General features: G+C 40.2%; 1 protein-coding gene across 17 annotated transcripts in view; it reads left to right on the top strand.

The window, feature by feature from the left end:
- Nucleotides 1-27,859, top strand: part of HIVEP2 (HIVEP zinc finger 2) — a 203,110-nt gene that overhangs the window by 42,404 nt on the left and 132,847 nt on the right. For 7 of the 17 annotated variants that reach the window (XM_082634067.1, XM_082634062.1, XM_082634052.1 and 4 more), the window contains exon 2: nt 4,556-4,630. The exons of 9 other annotated variants lie outside the window; for them this stretch is intronic. The gene's annotated coding sequence lies outside the window, so the exon portion shown is untranslated. Of the gene's footprint in view, nt 1-4,552; nt 4,631-27,859 lie in introns of all 17 variants that reach the window. One more of the 17 variants, XM_082634063.1, reaches the window with a different exon arrangement.

Here is a 27,859-nt window from a genome sequence, read left to right on the forward strand (position 1 = left end):
GGGATCTTCCCGGACCGGGGCACGAACCCGTGTCCCCTGCATCGACAGGCAGACTCTCAACCACTGCGCCACCAGGGAAGCCCCTAGCTATTTTTGAAAAATAAATTTCAATGAGCTCTTTACATATTATAAATATTAATTCTTATCACTTATACTTGGTTCTAATATTTCTCAATGGGATTTAATTTTGTTTTGTTATTTTGTAAGTTTAACAATTTTAGCTTAGTTTTATCTGGTGTATCTATTTCTGATTAGTATTTGATGAATGCTTTCAAAGTTTTTTAAAAATTATAGTCATAAAGGTAGTGCAGTTCTCTGCTTATTATTCATGTTGCTTCTTGGTCTACTGTCAAGTATATTGGATTCTTAAAGACATGTATATTCTAGAATCATGGTATAATCAAGCCAGAGGGAAATTATCAGCTTATATTTTTAATATTTAGAGGATCTAACAAATAATATTTCCCATATCTACAGATAAATATAGATTTCCAGATGAGAGTTTAGAAAGTAGATGAAAATTACATTTAAGACCTGAATACAGTGAAGCTGGTTGGTAAATTAAGAAACATATTTAACTTCAGGGTTTAATAACAAAAAATTGTATCATGTTTATAAAACACTTTAAAAACACTGTTTGAAAATCATTTTTTCCATGTGTTTTTGAGCATTTATGACATTGCTTTCCAGTGTCCTAATTTTAAAATTTAAATATAATTTCAGAAATGTGGCTTCAAGTCATTGGTCATTTGCAAAAATCACTTTAGTGGCCTCTTATTGATTATCTAAACTGTGTCTTGTTGTTGGTTTTCTTCTTCTGAGGCTCAGATTCTATTATGCAACTGGGGTATACTTTTGGAATTTATAAAGCACTTCAACATTTTCTTTCTATTGGTTTAATTGATCTTAAAATCATTTAAAAATAACCTCAGTTACCTGATAAATATTTAGTTTATTGGTAATAGTTGAGCAGTTTTATTTCTCAACTGATTTAGAAATAGGAGTTCAATATATCTTCCAGTATTTCATTACAGGGAGGAAGAATTTAAAAAGCTAATGAAAGGTTGTTTCCTTTAAGTAATTTTAGAAGATAAATTGCTATATCAAAAATATAAATGGGGCTTCCCTGGTGGTGCAGTGGTTGAGAGTCCGCCTGCCGATGCAGGGGACACGGGTTCGTGCCCCGGTCCAGGAGGATCCCACATGCCGCGGAGCGGCTGGGCCCGTGAGCCATGGCCGCTGAGCCTGCGCGTCCGGAGCCTGTGCTCCGCAACGGGAGAGGCCACAGCAGTGAGAGGCCCGCGTACCGGAAAAAAAAAAAAAAAAAAAAAATATATATATATATGTAAACAAAATCATCAAAACAGTAGTTAGGTTGGTTTTAATACATCACAGAGGAGGAGGAGTCATTCCACTTGTGTGCTTATGACATATCAGCATACTCTTACCCTGGGTCAATAGATACGAAAACCACTGTTTGCTCATGGTTACTGAACTGATAAATTATGGTGTGGGATGTGAAATTGAACCAATTCAATTAGGAAGGCTCAGACTGAAGTTTGAGGCAAGTTAGGATTGACAGATGAGAACAAATGAATAATAAACTATTCTTACAGACTATTATAGGTTCGGTTTTACATTTTTAATATCTTCAGTATTGGTAAAGATGTTCTTGCATGTGGGACTTTTTCTTTTGAGGGGTAAGAAAGGGCAAATTATCTTCTTTGATCACATGATCAATTTCATTGAGCTGCTTTACTTTCACTCAGAAAGAGGATAGGAACTAATATCCATAATGAGTTACTGTTTAGACCTAAGTACACTAAAGGGAAATTTGTCAGTTCTGATAGTGTTTGGAATGGAATATGACATTCATCTCTGATTCTGCACCTACTGTATTTCCTCATAGGTTTTATTTTTTCATTTCAAGTTTGCTGTCCCATTGCTCATGCTGAACAACAGATTTACAGAATCATATCTAATATATTATTGAAGGAAAGTATATGTGACACTGTGACCTTTTGACTCTAGTATTGTTTTCAAATGTTATTTACTAAGTTTTCCATGAAATGATTTTTAAGGAGAATCAAAGAGATTCTCTGGCATAAAAAGGATTGATAAATCATATTTGGGAAGATGTTATAATGATTTCCATTATAACAAATGGAAAACAATACAAATGGAAAGCAAAAGAACATGTGTCTTCAAACTCATCTACTTCCTACTCATCTATTTCCTACTTCCTCATTTGGAGGTTCTTGTCAAATATACTAGTTGAAATCCAGGCAGGGCGAATTGATATTGTAAGTCTTAAAAGTACGAGAAGCTCATGTTTTGTATTGATACAAGCTCTTATATTTATATTCAGTCTTCAGTGAGTGAGCTTGTGTATCTTGCTCAGTTCTTGTCTCTGTCCTCATTCCCCAATACCAGGCTGCCATTCTGTCTCCTTATAATATAACAAAATGACCAATCAGTGTTAGGACACTTTGAGTGAAAGAGATGCTCAGAGACTCATTTAAGCAGCAAATTGTCACAGAGAAGTGGTTTAGTTTTGGCTATTTTTTTACTTTATTTTGGTGGAATAATCAGCAAGAAAACAAGAGAGGAGTGAAATAGATGAAAGAGAGGAATACTGTTGACTTTAAGAAGGCATTGTTGGTTGATAACACTTTCTTGAAAAACGAGCCCCAAAGTGTACCCCCATAGTGGCGATTTCTTTTGTTTTGTTCTCTTAATTGATATCAGATATCAGACTCAGTATGGGAATAAAACGGAATCACTTGAGTCATCTGCCTGAGTATGGAGACTCCATATAAGTGAAGTCTCTGAGTCTAGATACTCTATACAAAGGAAGCACTATGTTTTATTTCAGAATTTCTTGAATTTACTCTTGACAAGAATGCCCCTGAGCCTGTAAGTTATTATCATTGTTGTTACTAAGTTGCATAGATGAGAGACTGAACTTAATAAATAATCATTTAAATTATATATTCAATCAACAGCAAGGGCAGATCTATTAAAAGTGTTTTCTGGCCTGAAAAAATATTATATTTTCACATCATTGTTTGCATTGCCTTCAAAGGATGATTACAGCATTTGTTCAGGGTATAGTGCTTATGGTTCAACAGCCCAAAGTCTTAAATCTTGTGCCTGGGTGGATGCTGTGTTGTACAGTAGTAATTCTGTAAATTATTTACAATAAAGGGGAAAACACTGGAGAAAAGATCTATCTGTGTACTGCTCCCAGTTTTACAACAAGGGAATACTGATAAAGTTCCAAAGTAGCTTCAGTAGTTCAGTAGTTGAGCTATTCCATCCCCTTCCCCCCTCTCCAACATCCTGTTTCATCACAAATATTTATCATTTTATTCATCGGTTCTCCACCCGCCTTGTGGGCTGTTGTGCTTGCTGTCACCCGGCCAAGAGGCTGGGGAATGCCTATCCACAAACAGCATGGGGTATCTGGCTAGGGTGCTCACCACGTCCTGTAACTGGCTAACACTGAATTGTCGGCACTGTTGCGCCATTGAAATCCACGTAGAGTCAGCCTATTTAAATAATTACCAGAATCACCAATAGCAGGCATGTTGTTGCTAGACGTAGTGAAAATATACATACTATTTGTGGTGAGAAAAAAACTGAAGTCTACAGCATTTGGAGATGTCATTCTGATGTGTTATGGAAGCATTAAAATGAAAGAAAAAGAAAAATGACTATTTAAACAAAATTACTGCCTAAAAACACTAGTCTGTTTGACTGCTTGGTTAACAGTTTAAAAGACTTGTCTGGTTTTCCTGAAAAGTTCATTTAGTATTAATTGGCTCCTCACTTTTAAAACATTAAATATAAACTAACACAAAATACAATACGATAGATAATAACATACATAGCATACCATGGCATACCCCACTTGTTTCAGAAGGGATGGATATTTTTGAAGAGTATTGGCCAGGAATTTTGTAGACTGGAGTTATGGGTTTCGGGGAAGAAGACCAGAGAAGGTGCCCTTCTCATTGCATTATAGTATGGGGTGTGTCCTGTCAACATAACTGATCACCTTGATATTAACCTTGATCACTTGGTTAAGGTAGAGTCTGCTAGGATTTCCACTGTAAAGTTACTACTTTTCTCTTTCCATGTTCTGTTCATTGGAAGTCAGCCCACACTTAAAGGGAGAATAATTAAGCTTTACCCCTTGGAGGGAGGGAGTATCTACATGATTTATTTATTTTGGTGTGGACTCATAAATATTTATTATTTTATTCTTTCGTTTATCATCCAGTGCTAATCACTCTTTATTTTGTTGCTCATAAGCTTATTTTAAACTTTTTAAATTGTATTTTGCTTAGCCATCTGGTATCCTGTGTAGCTTGGTGCCTCATGCATCACCCGCCTTTTTGACCTGTCCCACCTCCACGTGTTTATGTTCTTTCTTCAAACCAAGAGATTTGGTTTTGCAGCTTTGGTTATCACTTAAGGTCATTTTCATAGTCAAGTCTTAATGTACGCGCTGTGGGAGGAGAAGTCATAACACAAAACTTCTTGTCAGCAGATTGGCGAATTTACCTGAGAAATTGAGACTCAAGATTGTGAGAATGTGTGACTAGGACCGAAAGCAGATTTCCAGGTAGGAAATCAAAATGATTTTCTTTAACTCCTTTGCACTTGACTTTGTAGACGTCAAATCACCATTTCTTGTGAGATGCAAAATTCCAAAAGGAGGGGTGGCATAAATATTAGGGTTGCATTAGCAAATCACGTTGTGTTCCTCTTTTAGATTCTTTTTAAGATTCTTTTATTTGATTTTTAAACAGTAAGGTAATAGCTGAGCTTCGAAATGAAACCCAAGGGGAGCTTGCAGAAGTCTATCTGTATTTGCAAAATTATTATAGATATGATTTTGAACGTTGAGGCCTATTGAGAAGTACCCATCAGAGTAGAAATAATCTTCAGATTTTTCATGTCAGAAAACAGCTGTGGTTACAGGATGTTTTATGTGTTTCACAGAATATTTACTAAATACGGATTGATTTCTATTTGGCATTTCTCATCAACTCCCTTAAGATGTGATAAGGTCGTAAACTCTGTTAGAAAGGAGGGGCTCAGGGAGAGGAAGCTCCCAGATCGCATATGTGCTCGAGTTTCTGCATACTGATGTTACAAAAACAAGCATCAGTTTGCCACTGTGGCAGTCTTACAAAGGGTAAGTTGAAAAAAAAATCGAGTTCATGTGAACACGAAGACAAGCAACTGAAAATCTGGAATACAACTAGAGTTAACATCATGCAGTGATTCTTACCTTTGCTGTTGGAAGTATAAAAGCAGCGTGATCACTCCCGCTAAATTACAGAGATTTCAGCTCCATGGGAACATGAAGAACCTGTCAGAGGGTGTGTGTACACAAATGCATTCAAAGCACGGGGGTGGGAATGAGTTTGGGGCGGGCACGGCGGCAGGGGCATGGGGACCAACCCTCCAAGTCTTGCCCACGCATTTTTATGTGTGTATTATAATAAGGCCTTTGTGCAAGGAGGCTAGATAGAACTTCATGTCTGCTGCCCTCTGGACTTCTACATGATCTAGCTGCCGTCACCCACCTCCCTTGTCTCTTCAGCAAGGAAACAAGAAAAGGCAATTAAAGAATACTGCTGGGAGGGAAATGCCCCTTCCCCTTTTTCTTTTTTGGAATATCAACAGAGTTATGGCTTTTCTGTGTGTCTCTAGGGGTATTTGGCTGCTTCTGTCCACCGTCCTTTTCTAAGGAGAGCCTTTGAATTGCAGTCTTCACGTAGTGGGGGGGCTCCTGAAAGCTGTAATCAGCTTCCTCCTTTGTGGGGAGGAGTGCTTTCTGGTGGTCATCTGGTGTCCTGCCTTCTACTTAAGGCCCCAGGGATGGCGTGGAGTGATTGGTGAATTAAGTATCCCTGCCCACCATTACTTGGCCTCTGTCTCAACTCTGAAACTTCAAGTCCCTTATCGAACTTGTGCCTCACAGCCACGCTCATCTCCGTCAATCCCACCAATCCTTTGGTTAGTTTCTTCACTTGAAGAGATAACTTCACAACCCGACTATTTATTATTTGTCCATGTCCCTGACCTGTATTTTGGGAATGACAGAAAAATCTGGAAAATGTTTATTTTTGCTGTGCTTCAGTTTAGCTGATCCATGGGATAAATCAAATGTCCTGCTCTATCTTGGTTAGCTCTGAGAATAATCTCTACTACGTCTTAGACCATTTTTGTACCACTTAAAATTTGAGGTGGAGTTTGGATGGCTCTCTGCACCAGGTTCAGAGATACAAATCTTTACTCTTTTCCTTTCACTCCTAAAGGTTATGCCTGCCCAGCCTCATGGATGGCTCTGTGGTGGTAGAAGGAAATTATTGATGAGAGGCCTGAGGATTTTATGTGCCTGAGGGCATAATAGCTAAATGTTTTCAACTTACACTTTGGGTCACACTCATCATTTCTTCACCCAAAGAAATGATCTATTTCCCCCATTGTTTCTGCTTGAAACATTCTTTCTGGCTTTACTCTTAAAAATAAATGATCTGCAACTGAGATGACATATACCCACATACCATCAGTTTCATTTATTAATTAATTTATGACTTTACTATTTTTGACTTACTTTTGTGTGCTGGCCTGAGCATGCGAAACACAACTGGCAAGTGTCTGAGCTAATGTTCTAGAAGTAAAGTGCAGACTGCAAAATATTGCAATGCGTTGAAATGGGCTGTAAGGGAAAATACACAAAGCCTAGCTGTGACGTAACAGGGAATCAAGCTCTGCCGGGGGGCTTGACAGAGGAGTAAATTCTAGAGCTGCATCTTGCAAGCTGCATTGCAGTCTGTCTGGAAGGCAGCACAAGGAAAGGCATTCCAGGAAGACAGAGCCCTGGCATGCAAAGAACCAAAGACATAAAACCAACAAGTAAGTCTTCATATGGCTGGATTACAGGGTATAGGGAGAGGAGGAGTGGATGTCACAAGAGAAGGATCTGGAATGCTTGGCAGGAACCAGGTCGAGGAAGGTATGCCATGCTTTATGTTGGAGCTCTATCCTGTAGGCAAGGAGAAGAGATACGTTCAGATTTGCATTTTACCAAGAGCTCTCAGGCAGCATCACGAGAATGAATTAGCGGGACCCAAGCCTGCATTGGAAGACACAGTTTGCAGACAGTTACAGTAATCTTCAAAAGAAAAAACTGGAGGCCTGAACTCATGCTGGGATATTCAGATTAGTGAGCACAGGATGGATTTTCAAGTGTGGGAAACAGTACTAGTGACTGAGTCAGTGTGAAGGATGAGGGTAAGAGAAGGCAGTTCTCAGGACTCTAGCTGGACCACAAGGTGAATAGTGATGACATTGCCCGGGATGAGAAATACAGGAAGACGAGCAGGCCTTTGAGAAAATCAGTGACCTGCATTTTAAGCTTGTTGTATCTATCGTCATGTGTGGTCTATGGAAGGATTGCTGGTTTGGGGATCAGAAAGAACCTGAGTTTCAATTTTACTTCTCCAATTTATCACCTGCGTAGTTTTAGGTAAGTTAAGTAACCTCTGGGGTCCTTAAGTTACCTGGTCTGTTAAGTGGGCGCTAGTAGTTACTAGTTTGAAGCCCATTGGTGAGGGAGAAGAGAGATAATCTATGTAAAGCTCCTGACTCAAAGCCAGTTTTTAAATAAAGGGAAGATTATTATCTCTGCTGTGGTCTGTAGGCAGATCTTGAAACCTGGAGCCTAGAGGGGAGGCTGAAAATGCAGCCTTCAGAGTCAAGAGCATAGGGAAAAACAGAATTTATCAGGGGCCAAGGCAGCCTGCCCATTCATTCGTCCAGAATCAGTTGTTCAGAGCTGGTGTGTGTCAAGTTCTGTGCAAGAACTAGGGAATTTAAGATGAAAAAGACTGTCTCTGGCCTCAAGGATCTTAGAGCCTGTAAGGGTGACACAGGGAAGGGAATCAAGTGTTTTGAATAAGAAGAGGATCAGGGCAAATCAATATATTTAGATTTTAAAAGTTGTGTAGGGCTTCCCTGGTGGCGCAGTGGTTGAGAATCTGCCTGCCAATGCAGGGGACACGGGTTTGAGCCCTGGTCTGGGAGGATCCCACATGCCGCGGAGCAACTAGGCCCGTGAGCCACAACTACTGAGCCTGCGCGTCTGGAGCCTGTGCTCCACAACAAGAGAGGCCGCGATAGTGAGAGGCCCGCGCACCGCGATGAAGAGTGGCCCCCCCTCGCCGCAACTAGAGAAAGCCCTCACACAGAAACGAAGACCCAACACAGCCAAAAATAAATAAATTAATTTTTAAAAAAGTTGTGTAACATAACATATATTCATAAAAAGACATATACAGCTGGATGAATTTTCATGAACTAAAGAACAGATCAAAAAACAGGACATTATTAGCATTCCAAGAGCGCTTCTCTTGTCTTTTCCCAGCACAAGGGTAACTACCATCCTATAGATTTTGCCAACTTTTGTACCTTACATGTATGGAATCATACCATACGCCGTGTTCTCTTTTGTTTCTGGCTTCTTTCACTTACCAATACGTTAGCAAGATTCATTCATGTTTCGGGATGTAACAATCATTGTCTCATTGTTGTATGGAATCCCACTGTATGAATTTACTACAATTTATTCATTCTGCTATTAATGAATTTGGCTTTTGTTTTTGTCTATTACAAATAATGCTTGTGTGAATATCTTAATACATATCTGTTGGGTGTATACCTAGGAGTGGAATTGCTGGATCTCAGGGCTTGTACATATTTAGTGTTAGTAGTTAACAACCACACACTTTTTCAAAGTGGATGTGCCAATTTATACTCCTTTCAACAATACCTGAGGGTCCTAATTGCCCCCACCCTGCTGTGGTATTTTCATCTTTCTCATTTTGACCATTTTCCTGGTTATGTAGTGGTATAGCTTTGTAGTATTAGTTTTCATTTCTCTGATGATTAATGAAGTTGAGCCCCTTTTCATAAGTTTTTGACTGTTTTATGCTCTCTTTTATAAAGTGCCTGTTGAAATATTTCGTTCACTTTTCTATTGAACTTTCTGCCTTTTTGAAGCATCCATTTTAAACAATGAGAATTATTTACAAAGGGCCTACCAAGAGCTATTCTAGCAGGGGGATCAGAGGAGAGGACAGTAGAGTCATACTTTTGCCCTCATAATCTTGACCAGTCTTTCCAAAAGCTTGGCTGTGCACAGGAGGAGTGAGATGATTGACAGATAGAGATGGGACCCAGAGAGCATTTTTGCATAGATGTGAACCTATGTATGTGTGCTACCAATATAGAGCCACTGGAGAGGGAAAGGTGGTTGATGTAAAGGAAAGGTGATCATTGATTGAGCAGAATGCTGGAGCAGCCAGAGTGCTCTTAACTCCAGGAAGGGCTGATTGGGGCCGAAGGAGGGGAGGATAGGGAGGTGTGCTACTAAGTGTATGGGCAGAAACTGTACGTGGATGAAAGTTTTCCTTGACAAGCTCATTATTTTATTTTACTTAAACTTTATTATTTATTATTATTTTTATTTTATATACAATTTCTAAAGATTATACTCCATTTACAGTTGTTTCAAAATATTGTGTTGTACAGTACATTCTTGTAGCCTATCTTACACCCAGTAGTTTGTACCTTACATTTTACTTACAGTTTTTGTGAAGGAGAAGGCAAAGCCACTTGTCCGTAAAAGTTGGATAATACTGAAGAAAATGGGGAACATTTGGAGCTGCCTCTAGAAGCATGGTGATAATGCTCACCTGACCTGCAGAGGGCTCAGCAGAAGTAGCTCTGTCTCCACAGTTGATGGTCCTCAGCCACTCCGAGGAGGTGATGCAGGACCTGGAGGGCCAGTGATCTAAAAGTGGTTGTGTGGATGAGTACGCTGAAGGCCAAGGTGGCAGAGGGTGCTGGCAAGGCTAAGGGAGAAGTTGGTTCCCAGCAGGATCAGACAGGATCAGGAAAGGAGCCTGGAAGAGGAGGGGGGGAAGAGGAAGGAGCTGGGGAAGAGAGAGATAGGCTGGGGAGGAAGAGGTCCTGAACTGTTGTTGGAGGAGAGGGGCTGAGGAACTGAGTGTCTCTGCGAGGCTGGGAAACAATAGCCCGGGAATGTGACAGGTTACGCGACGTGATGAGATGGACTAGAATACCTGTCCTATCCCTGTAAGGTGTTGTGGAAAATGATCAAACACTTAATTAAGCAAAGAACCTCTCAAAAGGGGTCACATTTTGAGTTTTAGTTTATCTTCATTGTTAGTTAATAAATATTTTTCATTAAATGATGACTTCTGAAGAAGTTTCATTGGAGTATTGTCCCCCCATATCAGTCATTGATCCTTAGTTGGTTCAATAAAGTTGGTTTTAGATAATGAAGGCAAATATAGGGACCCAAATGTCAGGTTTTACCCTTAAGTAAAATGCTGAAAATGAAGATCTGTTGCATCAGCAACTTCCACTGAAACAGGGTGGGCCTGTCACTTTAAGCACTTACATTGGGAGTCTTCATTTGATCCATTTGGAGTCCTCATTTAATCCAACACTCATTTGTTGTGTTTCCTCATTGCTACACATGGAAATTAATAGACTGTGCTAAAATCTTTGGTTTAAATTTAGTACATAAGATGCATATTGTGTGATGTTCTCAGCTGAAGTCTTGAGAGTGAAGTTTACATTTTCCTAAAACTAGCAAATATTGCATTGCTAAATGAAAAAGGCTTCAATAGAAGAACTGTGTCAAGGAACTGACAGATTGCAAATCCTATGATGTATCCCAGTGTGTGTACGATTTACCAGGCAGCTTGCTGAAAATGTAGATTTGGGGCCCGTCCATGGAGGTAATGATGTGGGTTGTCTGCAGACTCAACTTTGAGAGACCTATAGACGAGTTTCTAGTTTTGGAAGATTGCTACAGTACTGGGCACCACCCTAAGTCATTGTGACAAAGAAACAAAATAAACAACAAGAAAGGAAAAAGTAGAAAGTAGAAAAAGTAAAGTAGAAAAGAAAAAGATAAGGAGAAAATAAGATTGATGAGGGCAAGAAAAGAGACAAGAATTTAAGTCCTGAAGAAATCCCTCTGCACATTTCTGTTTCAAAAGGCAGATTTCAAAGGATGATAGAATCACAACGATTTTAAGATTACCAGTGAAAAACAATGTGAAGTATGCAAGGTTACATGGGAAAAAATATCAAAAGGTACTGTCTATGAAGAGCCAAACTGGTTATAAATTCAAACTTCAAGTATCAAAATTAAAATGTAGCAGTAAGTTTTATTTTTCCAACAACTTTTTTTAAAAAATTTATTTATTTATTTATTTATTTTTGCTTTATAACAAATTTAATCAGTTATACATATACATATGTTCCCATATCCCCTCCCTTTTACGTCTCCCTCCCACCCTCCCTATCCCACCCCTCCAGGCGGTCACAAAGCACCGAGCTGATCTCCCTGTGCTATGCGGCTGCTTCCCACTAGCTATCTACCTTACGTTTGGTAGTGTATATATGTCCATGCCGCTCTTTCACTTTGTCACAGCTTACCCTTCCCCCTCCCCATATCCTCAAGTCCATTCTCTAGTAGGTCTGTGTCTTTATTCCTGTCTTACCCCTATGTTCTTCATAACATTTTTTTTCCTTAAATTCCATATATATGGCAACAACTTTTAAAATTGTAATGTGATGGGTATATTACTTGGGATAAATTTTGGTCACAGAACAGGATTGTTATTATAAACAAATTGGATTATTTTATTTTGCTCCTGAATATCAGATCATGCCAGTGAGTATCAAGGCAGCCTTCAATGTCCAAGATGATTAGCACTGCCGCCTAGGGTTGTTGTAAGGATTAAATGAGATTTGAACTCTGGATGCCAGAATCCCTGGGTTCAAATTATTGCCCTGCCACCAACTAGCCTTATACCTTTGGGCAAGTTAATGTGGCTTAGTTTCTTCATTGATGAAATAGAATAATAATAGTGCCTACCTGTAGCAATGTTGCCAAAAACAAATAAGTTAATAAATGTAAAGCATTTGGAAAAGTGCAGGCCACGTGGTAGACATTCAACAAATGTTACTCTGAAACATAACATCTATTGTCATTCTCTGTAAAAGCACGTACATTTTTAAAAATGTTATTCAAAATAGGGACGTACATATGATTTTATAAAGTTATACTTATCTTAAGCCTTAGTCAATTAAATTATTGAATACCTACTCCTAAGACACTCCAAGCTCTGCTGTGACAAGTAAAACATGGCCCCATGCCCCCGGACACTCGAGCCTTGGTAAGTTATCCTGTTAACTTGGTTTTCTGGGGTAGATATTATGCTATGTTGGGGAATAGCATAGATGTTAATTGAAACTATGTTTTGAAGCACAAGTAAAAGATAGTGCATGAAGGACAGAAGGGGATGCTAATAATAGATCATAGCTTGATGTATTTCTAAGCATAGCAGATCACCCAAGAAAAGATGTTGGTATTCTTCCAGAGCTAGATATAGTAAAATGGATGCAACAGAGATACAATATCAGAAAAACTGGATATTCAAGTGCTAAGTCTGCTGTTTCCTGATTATGTGACAGTAGGCAGTTGATTTGACCTATGTCTCCGTTTCTTCACCTGAGAAACAGGCACATAGCCACTTTGCTGAGTGGTTTGTTTAAATGAGCCAATGTTTGTGAAGATGTTTTATGACCTATGAGATGTTAGGCATTGGTATGTTTTTTTTCATGATTTATATTATATAAGGCTTGTGGATTTCTGAAGATCCATGGCTCAGAAATGAGCACATAGGATAATGTAGTTTTAATAGGATTACAGAGAACTTTATTATTCTCTGTAGAATTACCTGTAGATCAATACTAGATGGGTAACTTGTGGCAGAAATCAGAGCCCCCAAAAAGTCGCAGCTGGCAGGTGAAACAGGACAGAGGGGTTATGCGGCTGACCTAAGGAAACAGTTCACAAGCTGTGGAATAGGAGCTGAACCGGAGGATTCTCCCCTCCGCTCTCCACACCATTCCTTGACTATTTCTCAACTGAGTGGAAGGAGTACAGGCTTTGAAGTCAGACCTGAGTTAAAATCCCTGCTCTGTCACTTACTAGCTGTGACTCAGGCAAGTTACGAAACCTCTGTGAGTCTCACGTCTCTCATCTGCAGAGGGGTAGAATCACTTGCCTGGCAGAGTTGTGGGCACTAGGGATCACGTCTGCAAGGTACCTGCCCAGCAGCTAGCTGATATGTTATTTTTCTCATGATTATACACTGCCAAGTTTCAAGGCAACTTGAATTACACACTTGCTGAATAGGAATACTAAGGCAACTAATAATAGCAACTGTTTAACTGAAGGGTTCCATGTGCCAGGCTCAAGTCCAAGTACACTACACCTATGAGTATTTATTTAATCTCCAAAACAGCCTGATGATGGAGGTATTGCTGTTATGGCCACTGAGGCTCCAGGAGTGTAAGTAACGTGTCCAAGGTCACCCAGCAACTTTATGGTGGAGCAGGTTTCCAAACCTGGGCGCTTGTGACTCCGGATCCCACTTTTCTAGTTACTGGATTATTCCTGTTCCTCCCTGGCCAGTTTAGGGATGTGGGACAGAGAATGAAAGGACTAGTTGTTTCACGAGAATTGTTTTTTTTGAGTAGGGTATTTGCTTTCGGAATCTTCATTCGGGTAGACGGTATTGGAAGGGGCCAGCGCTTACCCATCATGTAACTTTTGAGTATGTTATGAAGCCTTGTAGAGCTCCACTTTCCTTCTTTGTACAGTTTTATACTTGTCAGGATTGTAGTGAGCTTTTAAATGGGGGATGATAACTGGAGGGCACAGTCCCGGCAGCCATCTCCAGTTCTAATCTCTGCTCCCCACTCCCTTCTTAAGTAGCAGGCTGGCACTGAGGACAGAGCCTTGGGGAACACCTGCTTTCTTTTTCCACTTTAAACCAATGGGGTTCTCTGTTATTCAGCACTCCCACGTTTTAAACCAATGGTGTTATATCACAGGGTTCTGCAACTGATCCCCTTGAAAGGGCATTAAAATATTTGCTCACATACCTTCTCATTGACCTGTTACATACTTCTGATCAACTGCCTTAGGTGAAGATGGGCACATCATGTCGGTCTTTTCATTGATTTGCATCCTGTGTCTGGATATGTGCACTCAGAGCACAGTCCCTTTAAGAACCACTAGCCCTCAGCAAAAATAACCTAGAGCAGCTCAGGTTACTGCCAGGCTCCAAAGACTCTTCAGGGGGTCAGGTTGCTTATTTCTCTGGCACCTACTTCAGCAGGAATGTAGGAAGAAGTTTATTTATGCCAGCAGAGGGGGTCTGGGTGGATCTGTGCACTGGAGTCCCCACCTCTAGCCAGGAGCCCTCACCTCTGACTTTTTCTGGACGTGCCCCCTATTTCATGGTAGGAAGGTTTTTGGTTGGGCCACTTAAGTGGCATTCGATTCATTGTGACCCTGTCCCTGGACCTGGATGTCGGAGCCAGTCTTTCCTATCAACCTTGGGTTTTGGATTGTTTCTTTGAAAAACAAAAATGAAAATGATATCAAAAGCCATCAAAACAAACATGCACCTCCCATCCCAAAATTGAAAGCATGGCAGTGCAGTGAGGGGAGGTCACGGGAGGACACGGCCTTTTCCCCTGGACCCCCTGTGCCTGCACGTGTCTGTCTCACCAGCCTTTCTTGTAAGGAATGTTTTTACTGGCTGTACATAAGCCCAAGGAACAAAGAATAAACAGGGTCTAATGCTCTGTAAAGATAAACAAACAAACAAATGGAATGAAGTCTTCAATTGTGAAAACAGTGAGATATCTTAAGAGGCGGTGCATTATGGGAGTGGGCAAAGAACCAGCAAGGGCTTAGACCATCCGGGGCCTTGTCTCAGCCATGCTACTGAATTAGCTGAGCTGCAGAAGAGTTGAGTTTTGTCAGCTAAGTGGTATCTGTGAGTGACTCACATTCTTTAATTTTCCTAGAAGGAAGATGTGGCTCAGAGAGGTTGGGTGACTTACCTAAAGTTACTCAACTTTAGGTTGATAGTAGATCTGGACCTACAGCCCAAGTACACACATCATTGCTCGTCATCATGCTGCAATGACATTGTAAAGAGTCAAGATCTCTCCAAGTCCCTGTTTCCTTATCTAGAAATGGGGATTCTGCTACCTGGCACATCTTCTTTGTAGGATCTTTATCTCTGCTAAATGAGTGTGGGTGGAAACACTTTTTAAAACTATTAAATTATATGTTAGTATTAATTAATAGTAAATTATATATATATACACATATGATGAGATATATGTATGCTGTGATACCTAATATTTTGTTAAAATTCTTCTTGTGGGATCATATTAACAAAAATCTGGATTCTTCTTTGGAAATGTGAAGCACCGTGAAATTCCCGGATGTATGGTAAAAACTCTAGACTTAGAGTCATTAACCTGACAGTTTTACCTACTAATGCTATCATTACTCTATCTTTCTGAAAAATGGGAATAATAAATTTCTCGGCCTATCTTAAGTTGTCCTGAAGATAACTTTATGAATATATGTGAAAGTACTTCATGAACTGTAATGCACAGAAGTGAATTATTATTACCAAATATTCCTGAGGGCCACAAACCCTATCCAGAGACCACATGAGGTATGATTAAGGAGATAGGTCATATATTCAAAAGCAGATTTCAACATTATCTGACCTTGGTGTCAGATAAAGACTACTCTACAGATAGTGATTGCAATGAATTAATAAGTCCTTTTATTATAGTTTCCAAATGGAAGTATAATCATGTAGAAGGTAGAGATTTAAATGTTATTTTTATGACTTTCTCAGTTACACCATTTGCTCTAATATTTATATGTCTGATTTATCTCATTTGATTATTACAGAATATTTGTGAGTTTTAATTAATATTATCATTATCTGATGAATGAGAGGTCAAAAGATTTTTCTAAGACCTTATGGAATGTGAATGGCAGAGCTGGGAATTGAAGCAAGGTCTTCTGGTCCCACATCCTGTGCACTTGCCGCTGTAACCTGTCTCTTTGTGCTGTGTTGGGGGTTCCATTCTGTGGACTGTATTCTTCATTGGTTTCTTTCATTGAAACAGTCATTCATTCAACATGAATACTCTATACGGAACTCTGTCATATTATCTCATGCTCCAGGACTAAATCTCTTTGGATAGAATGGGTTGTTTTATGTCTGATTCCTTTAATGGAAGGAGAACTAGTGACAATGACACTTGAACCTTGCAAAAATACTGATTTGGGGCTGGGGGAGAAGAGGAGACAGGCCATGAAAGGGGGAACCACTGTTGTCAGAGTCAAAATAAATCTTTGCTGTCCAATAAGGTAGTCCCCCAGTCCCACAGGGTATTTACATTTACATTAATTAAAATTTAAAAATCAGTTCCTTGGTCACACTAACCACATTCCAAGTGCCAATAGCCACCTAAGGTTGGTGGCTACTATATTGGATAGTACAGATATGTAGACATGTGTCTGGTCACTGAAATAGATAATTTTGATGTCTGATACGTGTATGTATAATTGCACACCGGAAGTGAAATTGTTCTGTTATACATTTCTACCTAAGACATAATGATAGCTACCATTTATTGAGCACCTCCTCAATAAGCACTAGGCACATAATGTATATTATTTTATTTTATCCTAACACCGTTTTTCCCACTGGGAATCTAAGGTTTGAGAGGTTATGTAACTGTCTAAGATATGATAGGGCTATGGATTGATGCCAGTTTTCTTTGATTTCAAAGAGAATGCTCTTTTGCTCTAGCATGCTGTCTTCCTATGTAGCCTAATTGGATTACATCAGGAGTTAACATTCTCAATGCATTGTCTTATCATTCAGTCCATTTCAGTTCAGCAAATGTGGCAGGCAGTCACTATTGGAAGCTGGAGGTGCAGCAATCAGCACAGCACAGTCTCTGACCATAGGGAGCTCCAAACCAAATAGAGAGTTCAGACATATAAAGAATAGTTGTGATAGTGGAGCATGGTCTCTGACCCAAGACTGTGTGATACAACCAGGAGCCATTGAAAGGTTCAATCCAATGAGTGCCACAGTCAGATTTATATTTGGTAAAACTCCCTTTTTAGTCACGGAGAGTCTTGTTTGAGAGGAAAGGGAGAACCTATGATAGTTATTGTATTTACCCAAGTGAAGGAAAGTTGAAGGCTAAAACTAAGGTCATAGCGGTGCAGTCAGAGAGAAGATTGATGAGAGAGAGAGGCAACTTGATAAAACTGTCAGGCTTCGGGGATTAGAGCTGAGGTTAAGAGCAGTTAAAGATGACTCTCTCGTATCTACCTTGGGTGCTTGGTGAATGTTTGGCCTCCTCAGAGGAGATTAGCTATGAGGAAAATGTTGTGCATGAGTGTGTGTGGTATGTTGTTGTGTGTTGTGTGTATTGTGTATGTGGTGTGTGTTTTGTGTGTGTGAGCAGTCACCCTCAAGTAGGTGAATTGCAGGGTGCGAAGGGGTGAAGATAATGACTAAATTGACCACAAGCCCATAAAATATCCAGAAAGCAATCTTATTTGGCAAGTGGAAAAGGCCACTATAAAACAATGACATCTTTTTTAAGAATGCAATTAGAAAAATGAAAAATAAAACAGAATCCTGCCATAATACTGACTAAAAGGGAGAACTAACCTTATAGTCTAAATATGATGCATCTGTCCTAGGCTAGGCATAGGATAGTGAACTAGAGATGTATTTTCCATATAGTCACAACATGTAAAAATATTTATTATCATGAGATTCCAATAGTAACATAGAGGGTGGATTTACATATGGCTTCTACAGCCGCAGAGCACAGGGAGATCAGCTCGGTGCTTTGTGACCGCCTGGAGGGGTGGGATGGGGAGGGTGGGAGGGAGGGAGATGCATGAGGGAAGGGATGTGGGAACAGATGTATATGTATGACTGATTCACTTTGTTATAAAGCAGAAACTAATAAAAAGAAAAAAAAAAAGAAAAAAAAATAAATATGGCTTCTAGGGAGCCTAATGTTGAAAAGGCAGATTTTTGCTACATTTTCTTTGGTATATGTGCCCCCCCTTCTTTTTATATAATTAAATAATCTGTTTTTAACTTAGTGACCAGGTAATTATGTTGTTTGATATTTCTAAAAGATAAAAGTTAGCAGCTGTTCTCTAACATGGTTTCTGGCAGTTCTTAATTTTTTTTTTTTTTTTTTGCCGTTTGCGGGTCTCTCACTGTTGTGGCCTCTCCCGTTGCGGAGCACAGGCTCCGGACGCGCAGGTTCAGTGGCCATGGCTCACGGGCCCAGCCGCTCTGCGGCATGTGGGATCTTCCCGGACCGGGGCACGAACCCATGTCCCCTGCATCGGCAGGCGGACTCTCAACCACTGTGCCACCAAGGAAACCTGGCAGTTTTTAATTTTTTTTTTTTTCAAAGCTTAAATCCCTGTAGCCAAAATCACGCTCAGAGATTCCCCCCCCACCACCTTTTTTTTTTCCAAGAAGATGTTGGGGGTAGGAGTTTATTAATTAATTAATTAATTAATTTTTGCTGTGTTGGGTCTTCGTTTCTGTGCGAGGGCTCTCTCCAGTTGTGGCAAGCGGGGGCCACTCCTCATCGCAGCGCGCGGGCCTCTCACCATCGCGGCCTCTCCCGTTGCGGAGCACAGGCTCCAGACGCGCAGGCTCAGCAGCCGTGGCTCACGGGCCCAGTCGCTCCGCGGCATGTGGGATCCTCCCAGCCCAGGGCCCGAACCTGTGTCCCCTGCATTAGCAGGCAGACTCTCAACCACTGCGCCACCAGGGAAGCCCCCAGTTTTTAATTTTAAGCAGTGGTTTGTTTGTGTTGCAGCAGAAAATAACCTCATAGTGTTAAATAATTATAATGATAGCATAGGTTCCAATCTAGAGTAAGGAAGTTCCATTTTCTTTAGGAAAAAAAAATCAATTGTTCTGCTGATAGTACATTTAACAGACATGGAATTACTAAAACCAGGAGTGCTGATGGAAATAATTTCTTCTGGAACTCAATCTGTGGTCTCTGGATTGATAGTTATGTCTGTGCAGTTTGAAACAGTTTCTGCTTTGGAGATTGTCATTGTTTTAAAATTATATGAGGATCCTCAATTCAGATTTGACCAGCATAGACCACCATGACAGAAGGCTGTCAAATGCATGATGCGGCGTGAAACCTGATTATTTCCGGGTGCCTTGTCTAGTTTTGAGCTATTTAAAAACACGAGCTTCTGTAAAATTTGTGAAACATTTTTAGTTTCTGAGTCAGTTAACTTTAAGTACTTCTTTCTTCTTGGGCAAATACAGACCTATCTCATTATCTTGTGTTTTAGATTTTTTTTCCAGTTTCTTAAAATTGTTTTTCCTCTCTTCATTTTCAAAATGAATAATAAAATCTTATGAAATAAAATAGACTCTAGAGTTAATGTTTTATTATCTCACATTTTATGTTAGGAATTACCTGCTGAGCTGTTATTAATTAGGAAGCTTGCAGTACTTCTATGGGGAGGGTGATGCAGGTACATGTGTATTTCTTCAAAGTTGCTTAGCAGTGATGAACTAGAGGGCACCAGCGAACATTTCTATTTGGGTTCTTTAAACTAGGCCACATACTGTTGACACGTATGCACAGGAGAGAAACGTGAATGCTTTGCGAAATCTTAGTACTAAAAATAATTTCCACCTTATTTATAGCAGTGTAATCGTACTTGAGGAGAGTGATGTAGAACCTACCAGTATAGGAAGAAAAATGTCATCTTGTTACCGTTCTTGGAGTGCTGCCCTCTAGAATAAAGCCCTTCAGTTTGTCCAAAGTTAGAGCAATGCTGCTCATAGGTCTTCTCTAATTGCATGGGCAGGATAGTTAATATCATTAAGTACAGAGATACATTCTATCACAGAGAAGTGTTCTGTGCCTAATAATTAAGTGGGTAACAATGAAAATCTGTCCACTATTAGGAAAAGATTGGTAATTAAGACTTCCAAATAGGGCATGCAAGTAGGAAGTGTTCAGGTCCCGAGGCAGCATTTTGGGTTCCGTCAAAGCCATTTGCCTTTCTGGTTCATTGTATCGGCACATTTGCTTAAAGGAAACTGGAGAGGGAACATTTTAAGATATTCAGATATTAAAATGTGCCTAAATCTAGCATTTTCTAATATGAAAGCTGTGTGAAAAGACCTTCCTTTGCAGGGTAACTGTCCATATGTTTGAGTGGGAGAAAAAAGAACAGATAATTTGAAAACTACTGAAATTGTTACACATGTAAAAAGTTATTTTCCTCCTCATAAAATAAAAAACCAGGATTTAGCCTGAGTTAACATCTTGTCACTTAATTAAAATATTTGCATATTGCATTTCATTGGTTGATTGATTCATTCATTCACCTTTTTGGCACACAGTAATATGCCTACTATGTGTAAAATACCACAGTAGGTATTTCTAATACATGTGAGATTTATTTCTCTAAATGATCAAACCAATTCAGAAGAGATATAATTGCAGATATGGTGTGCAAAACGTCAATTTCTTGGGTGAAACTTATAATTAAGCTTACCTCTACCTAAAAGCATGTTTTTAAAAGAATATAGCTGCAGAACTGCAATCTGTGTCATTTTCCTAACATTTATTTGGAAAGCAACTAATGTTCTTCTGTGGATTGATTAAGTGTTAATGTGTGGGGAGCATGCTTTGAAAAACGAGGGACTGTTATATGAAGGAGAATGTGACTAAGAGAAAAGATTATGTGGCATTTTATAAGATAGTTGGTGGTACTGTTTAATGCTTATAAAGTTGTGTTAAAATTTACTAAATAGCTTGGCATTGCAGGAGCTTATTTAAACCAGCTCTTTGTGGTTACGTCTGGTGAGGAAGCTTCAGCTTCAACTCTCTCCAGCCATTTAACTGCAGCATAGTGACTTCAGGTCTCTTGTAAGAAAGTCTAAATGTAGGCTGTTGAATAATCCCTTTGAGGGCCCTGTAACTATTTTTATGCCTGGATATGCGTCATCAGTGGGTATTTTCTCTGGTGACTTGCTTACATCAGGTCTCCTACCATACATTCTATCAGTGAGTGACTTATGATTGATGGCAACCACGGCTGTTGTTTAGCTTATCTGTGACCTCAGCGAACGGACAACAGGAATTTCCAGGCTGTCACATTCTCTGCATGCTTGAAGACAGGGGCTCACGGTGTTGATCCAGGCAGGTAGCAGAGTGATATTATTCACCAGCGGAGGATGGGAGGAGGGGTAGGAGAAGCAACGGGAGGGAGAAGGAGGGGAAGGGAAGGGGAATTCCTTTGGTGAACGGCGGCAATTCTGGCTCAGCTGGTTGCTTCGCCCTTGGAGGCTGTGTTGTGTGGGGAAAGGTGCGTTTCCTGAACCCGAGAAAGCGGCAGTCAGAGCCTTGATGGATGCACCGAGTGACTCCGTGGGGTTGGCCAGGGAGGGCATTGAGTTCTCTTTCATGAGTTAAGATTTTGTTTTTCTAATCAGTTGGGTCGATCCATGAGCCACTGGATTGTTCCGATCTTGGAGAGAAGTAGGGGCTTTGAATTGAAGATGTACCAGCATTCGTGGCGATGTGTAGGAATCCAGTGCTGTCTTTCGTCTAGAAATGTTTGGAGGTGATTCGAAAAAGTTAACCTGCACCTCACATCAACACATTTTTGGGGAGTAGAACCGTGCATTGGTGTATGTGTGTGGAAATGAATTATAACTGAATTCACAAAAATGTTTTCTCATTTTCTTCCTTTTCCCCACCTCTTTCTTACACATGGTGAATAAGTTTCCTGAACCATAGAATGAGAGTTACCAGCATTTTCAGAGCTACATTTGCCTTGGGATAAGCGTGTCCATCTCCTAAACATTTTTCCTCATCTCTGTCTTCCCGTCTCCTCCTTTTCTTCCTCATCCTCTTTTTTCCTCTTCCTCTCTATTTTTCCCTGGTGTTATTTTGTTTGCAAAAGCAGTTCTTGGCCTTTGGCTGAGTTAAAGATGACCAGATTCTGCACAGATGGAGTGAGGTACACATGTGAATCAAACCGATGCTGGTCTGCCTGTGTTTGCAGGCTATCCTTCCAGTGATTATTTTGTTTTTTTAAGGGACAATTAGACAAAATTACAACACTCTTTTTAGTGTAATGCAATTATATCATTTAAACATTTAGGCAAAATTGTTTTTCTGATCTTTTAAGACTATTTTTGTTATGGAAATATAACATTTATTGATTTGACTATCCAAGTTTTATTCCCCCCTTTCTTCCCCAGTACTGAAGCCATATCCCCTTAATGTAACAGATTACTAAGGTTACCATTCATGTAACTAATTTCTTACTGGCTTGCCTCCTGGGAACCACATTCTGAGATATATCCAAGAGGCTAGTATCCCCAAACAGGTGCTAGGTGGGGCAAAAAAATTCCTAATGGAATAAAGGGATGTTTATTCCGATCTTTGGTACCTCATCCAATGCCACTGAGTGGGCGTGGACGTTCATTATTATTTTGATAGTCTCATTTCCCATGAGCTATCCTAATGGTAAAGATCTGTCCAACTGTCAAGTCATATTGTTTCAATTTCAGACTTGTAAAATTCAGATGGTTAAAGGAGGAAGATAAATGAATGCCTTTGTAAGCCTCATCTACCAAAAAAGCCCACTTTTCTTTCCTCTCAAAAAATTGCTTCTTGGGTAAGCAGTGTGACTCATGACCAGCAAATTATAATTTGAAATTTGTGAAAGATTAAAATTCAGAACTCTGTGAGTTTTGAATCATTAGTAGCTGAATGAGGTAAGGCTTCATAATGTATCAAATTCGAAAGAAATCATTAAAATGTTAGATCTGTTGTTTATGTTTCTATCATGATACTTTCTCCAGGAGCCATTGGTGACTAGCTTTACTTTCATAAAAGTAACATTATATGAAAAAGGGACATTTGGGTGTTTGCTCAGATGTTAAGATTCTTTTTTGCCCTACATTGTAGGGGATGTTATTAGAAGCTGTAAAATTCTCCTTCTCTTTAAAATGTATGTATGCTTTTATGTGGAGGAGTGTAAGAGCAGAACCAAACATGTAGGAGGGTTATGTATTCTTCATTAAAAATATATTTCACAAAAGATTATAGTTTGTGTGGGAGGGAAATAGCTGCTTGTCTGCTGATTGCATTGTGCTTATTCCGTGTAAGAACTATTTGAGTTTAGAAAGGATAACCTCATTTTGATAATTTGATGACTGCTTCTGCTTGAAGAAGAGAATGTAATTTCAAGGCTGCATGCTGATGGGCAACAGTAATTATTCTCTTTTTGGCAGAACTTAGCATGGAATCTGCTTTGGTATTTTTGTAACTACATGTGCAATTCTTTTCTTCCAAACCTTTTCTTTCCCCCTCTCTCTATGTGCAGAGCTTTTTGCAGTCTTCAAGACTGTGGAATTCCAAAGGTGTAACATCTAATGATATCAGTGTATGACGGTGTATAAATCTATGTTAGAGCAATACCTTGCCTTGAAATGGAGTCTTTTTGTTAAAGCAGACCCTTCACTGTGCGTGGATTCTGCTGTATACTTGGTTTCTATGGAGACACTTTTATTACTTATGGATGATCAGAACATTTGAATATAGTAGGAGTGACTGGCATATTGGCTTTGGTCAGTGTGGCTGGTGGGGTTTCCTGGTTACTATGTGATCTTTCACTAAGTTTCTTGTTATGTTGCAAGGGGATGATGCAAATACCAAAATCCCACCTAAAACATTGAGGCGCTATGATAATTAATTTTACCTTCTTACAGATACATTACTCCAGTGTTACACAAGGAAAAGAAGAAACCCTCAAAATTATGTAAAATTAGGATAATACCTATAAGGGAAGTGTCAGAACAATTGAATGACCTACATATATAGCTCATTCTGGGAGGGTGTAAAAAGATTTCATTTGGCAAATGCTTCTTCTGCTTCTTACCTATGTAATTAGTATGTTAACAGCATGGAAGGAATTCCTTAGTTTTATGAATTCTTCTTAGTGATTTTTCAAGTTTCAAGAGGCTGTGTATTTTACTGTTGTCATTTTACAGATGAGGACTAAGAGGTCTAATAAACTGATGGGCTTTATACTCAAAATTACACATTGTACTGACAGCAGCTAAGGAACAGGCCCTCTCCATTGGAACTTTCCTGCTGTGGCTTAGGAGCTGGAAGGCTCAGATCTCATAGGTGTGGTGTCAGGAGAGAGCTTGGCGACACTGGGCCCAGTCCTCCTGCAGCCCTGATAATGGTAACAGAACTGTGCTAATTAGGTAGGGCCATGTTTGCAGCTTTGAATGTTTTGTCTTGATTCTCCTGGGACAGAAGTTGCCAGTGTCCTTCAGTGACTGCTGTGTGGATCCACTGTGAGGTCCTCAGATGTCTACTACAAGACATCATTACCTGAGTCAGCACGTAGAGGTTCCTGTTGAATCGTGGCTCATAGAGCAGGAACAAGGAGCTCAGTGGTAGATGCAAATCACTCTGGACAACAGTGGATGGAGATACGGGTATTTCTTGTGGAAATATTTCATTCTACTCTTTTCACTTAGTGTGAAAGATCTAGTTTCTATAAAAGGAAGAACCCAGATGCTATATTTTTGGATACAAATGATGGAACTCAGGTCTAAGAATTTTCATCAAAGGCATCCTTCTAACTTACTAAAGTTAGATGACATTATCTAATTTCCTCAAAGCTAAGGGATGGACAGGAATATCCTCTAAGAACCTGTGTAGGGGAATTCTTGCTGTGTCTTAAACAGGTTGCTGTAATGATCTACACTCACCTTCTCAGCATTCACTTGCTGCAGAATTTCATCTAAAAATATCTCCCTTTCCAAATCTTTAGATTTTTTATTGGATGTTTAAAAATTCTTGACATGGAGACTTACAGGTATTTAAATAACTAATTGTGCACAAGTGCCTCATTTTCTATAAAACTGCAGTCTGACTCCTGTGTGAACTAGATAAGGTCATATTGAAAATGGTTTTCTTCTGTTATTTAGGTTAGTTTTATATGAGTGGAGTGGTATTCACAAGGCCACATAACATAATCCAATAAATAATTTGTCTTCCTTCTGAGGGAATAAGTTTAAGAAAGACCAAGAATAAATGGTACCAACCATGAAAAAGGCCTATGCTTTTTAACTGTAAAGCATAAGGTAAAAATCCTGTGTCCTCAAGAAACTTGAATCTAGTATGGGGAGAAAATCATGTGTGTCCCATGCTTTATCCAAACTGAGTGCTGGACGCATCAAGGGTGACTGAGGTTTGAGCCCCAGTGGGTCAAGGAAGGCAGGGGGTCCTAAAAAGAGAAGGCAGAATCACTGGGGTGAAGTCATATTTGATTTTATAGAACTGCTCTGTCCAATAGATGTGTGAGGAACCTGCCATTATGATCGTGACTTTACGTTATGCCTGGGCATTGACGGGAAAGAGAAATCAAGATGGAACCCAGCTGTAGGCGGAACTTTGCCTGAAGATGTAGTCTGAGTCAAAGCCATGTTGGCTAAAGGGCAGGTTTGGCCAACTGCGGAAGCAGAGTGGGTCCATTTTCCCCATTTGTAATGAAGTCCTGAAGCAGACCTTTCTCTTTTATGTGGAAGACTGTCTTCAAGGAAGGGCACCAAGTGCCTTTAAAGGTGTAAAGCCCTCGGGCCTCGGAGAGCCTGGACTTTGAAAGGCAGTAATGATCCCTGAGAAAAGAGGCTTCTTTGTCATTAATGTAGGACACGTTGGTGACTGTCTGGTGGCAAAGGCCTGCCTGTCAGTCCCACTTGAGGCTCAGCTGTCCCCACTGGGAGGGTCCGATTCCTCTCTGACCTTTGTTCCTTTTCACTGGAATCAGTTTTTTTTGGCAGGGCTTGACCTCCTGGAGCAGCCCTCAAGTTATGGGAATCTTGGCAGGAGTGTTGAATTTGTGTCCTAGTGAGAATAATTGTCTGAAATATCTTGACGTTCTCCTGTGTTGGTGGGGATGGATCTCTGTTGGAGAGAGAACAAAAAGGGAATGTAAGAGAGCCGACTTTAGAACCCTGGGAAATAGTCTTATTTGGGGGACAGGAAGAAAAACAGGATCTAGTAGAGAGGAGCAGTGAGAGGGTAGATGGAAGACAAGAAAAAAAAGTAAATAAGAGAGATGCACTATAGAGTTTCCAAATACTATCAAATGTACTTGTTCAATATATAGAGGGTGTTCTGTATGCCAGGCCCTGTGCTAGCTTCTGTGGATACAGTAGTAAACCAGACATTGTCCTTGTCCTCAGAGAAGTCTTTGGAAGCCAGAGATCCATGCCCACGTAGCACGATTGAGTGACTTCTGCTGGTGTTTCAAAGTAACCCAGAGAAACAGAGAATCAGCCTGTGGGGTGAGCCAGGTTAGGAGAGGGGTCGGGGTGGGAAGATGGAGGGATGTGAGGAGAAGACACCGTAGAAGGCTGGGGAGGGTGTTACTGAAATGTCTGACTCTGTGGTCCGTGGTTGCCCAAACAGCTGAAGTCCAAAGGCCTGGGAAGGGTGAGATTAAGGGGCCAGAAGTCAACAGGAGGGCAAAGAGCCTCCTCTCCAGCTGTGAGGAAGTGAAAAACATTTCATGAAAGGAGTCTGGCCTGAGCAAATAGAAATCTGAGTTTGAGACAGAGGAGAAAGAAGGTCCAAGAGGGTTAAATTTGGAATGTTAGTGGAGGGCTGAAAAGGTTGAGTGACTGAGCTGATCCTAATGGTAGCTCATGTACTGTCCATCCCTGATGTGTTATTATCCCTGATACTCAACCTTTGTGTTCTTCCAAAAAAAAAAAAAAAAATCCCCTACTGTGTATTTCAGCTACCACTACCCTTGAAAGACTTTGCCATGTCACACCTAATCTACTACAGCCTTTTAGATGGTACTCCTGACTCAAGTTACTCTACCTGTGATTCATTTCTCAGTCCGCTGCAAGGCTCATTTTCTTAAAATACCATTTTTAATAGGTTACTGTGAAGATCTAGAACCTTCACTGGCTACCCATTGCCTACAGTTTAAAGGATGTGCTCCTCCATAAAATGAGAAATGTCCATTTTCACAAGACTTCGTAATTTACCAAGGGCTTCATATACGTAACCTTACTGAGTTCTTACAAAACCCGTATGGTGTACAGGACAGATATTGCTCTCTTTCTAAATTCGTAAATGACATAACAGAGGATCAGACAGGTTAAATGACATGCCCGGAGTCACAGAGTTCATGAATGGCAGAGCCAGGAATAGAAATCAGGGGCTTTTGAGTTCAAGTTCAAGGTGCTTTGTACCACACCATGGCCTCACGTTGCCTGTGGAGCCCCATCTCCCTTCTAACCCTGTGATTTCTGTAATTAGGGTGACAAGGGGGTCAGTGTGCCTCCCCTTCCAGCAGGAGTACACTGAGGCCTCTCGGCATCCTTGCAGTCCCTGTTCTATCTGCTGAGAACCGCTGGGAAGTTGTGATCTAGAGTTGTCAATGGAGACACATTTCCTGGCTGATTTTCCCTTTGACCGGGAAAAGCCTGTCTCCTGCCAGGACATCTGGGGAGGCACAGAAAACACTCTGTACTTCCCTGATGTCATCCTCAGTGCCTGCTTGTCTCATGGGACTTGTAGAGAGGGTTGTCACTGACTTTGCAGTGGTTTATGGATGTCTTTTGATGGCTGGCAGGACCATCTCTTCCTCCTTTGACTGCTCTCTCTCCAATAAGGTGTCACTGAAGCACAGTTTGCCTTTTCACCCAGAGGAACTAATGGTCTGAAAACTTGTTTAAAAATGTATTCTTATTTGTTA

Source organism: Mesoplodon mirus (genome assembly GCF_964341445.2).
Source record: "Mesoplodon mirus genome assembly, chromosome: 10".
In the NCBI taxonomy this organism is placed as follows: domain Eukaryota; kingdom Metazoa; phylum Chordata; class Mammalia; order Artiodactyla; family Ziphiidae; genus Mesoplodon; species Mesoplodon mirus.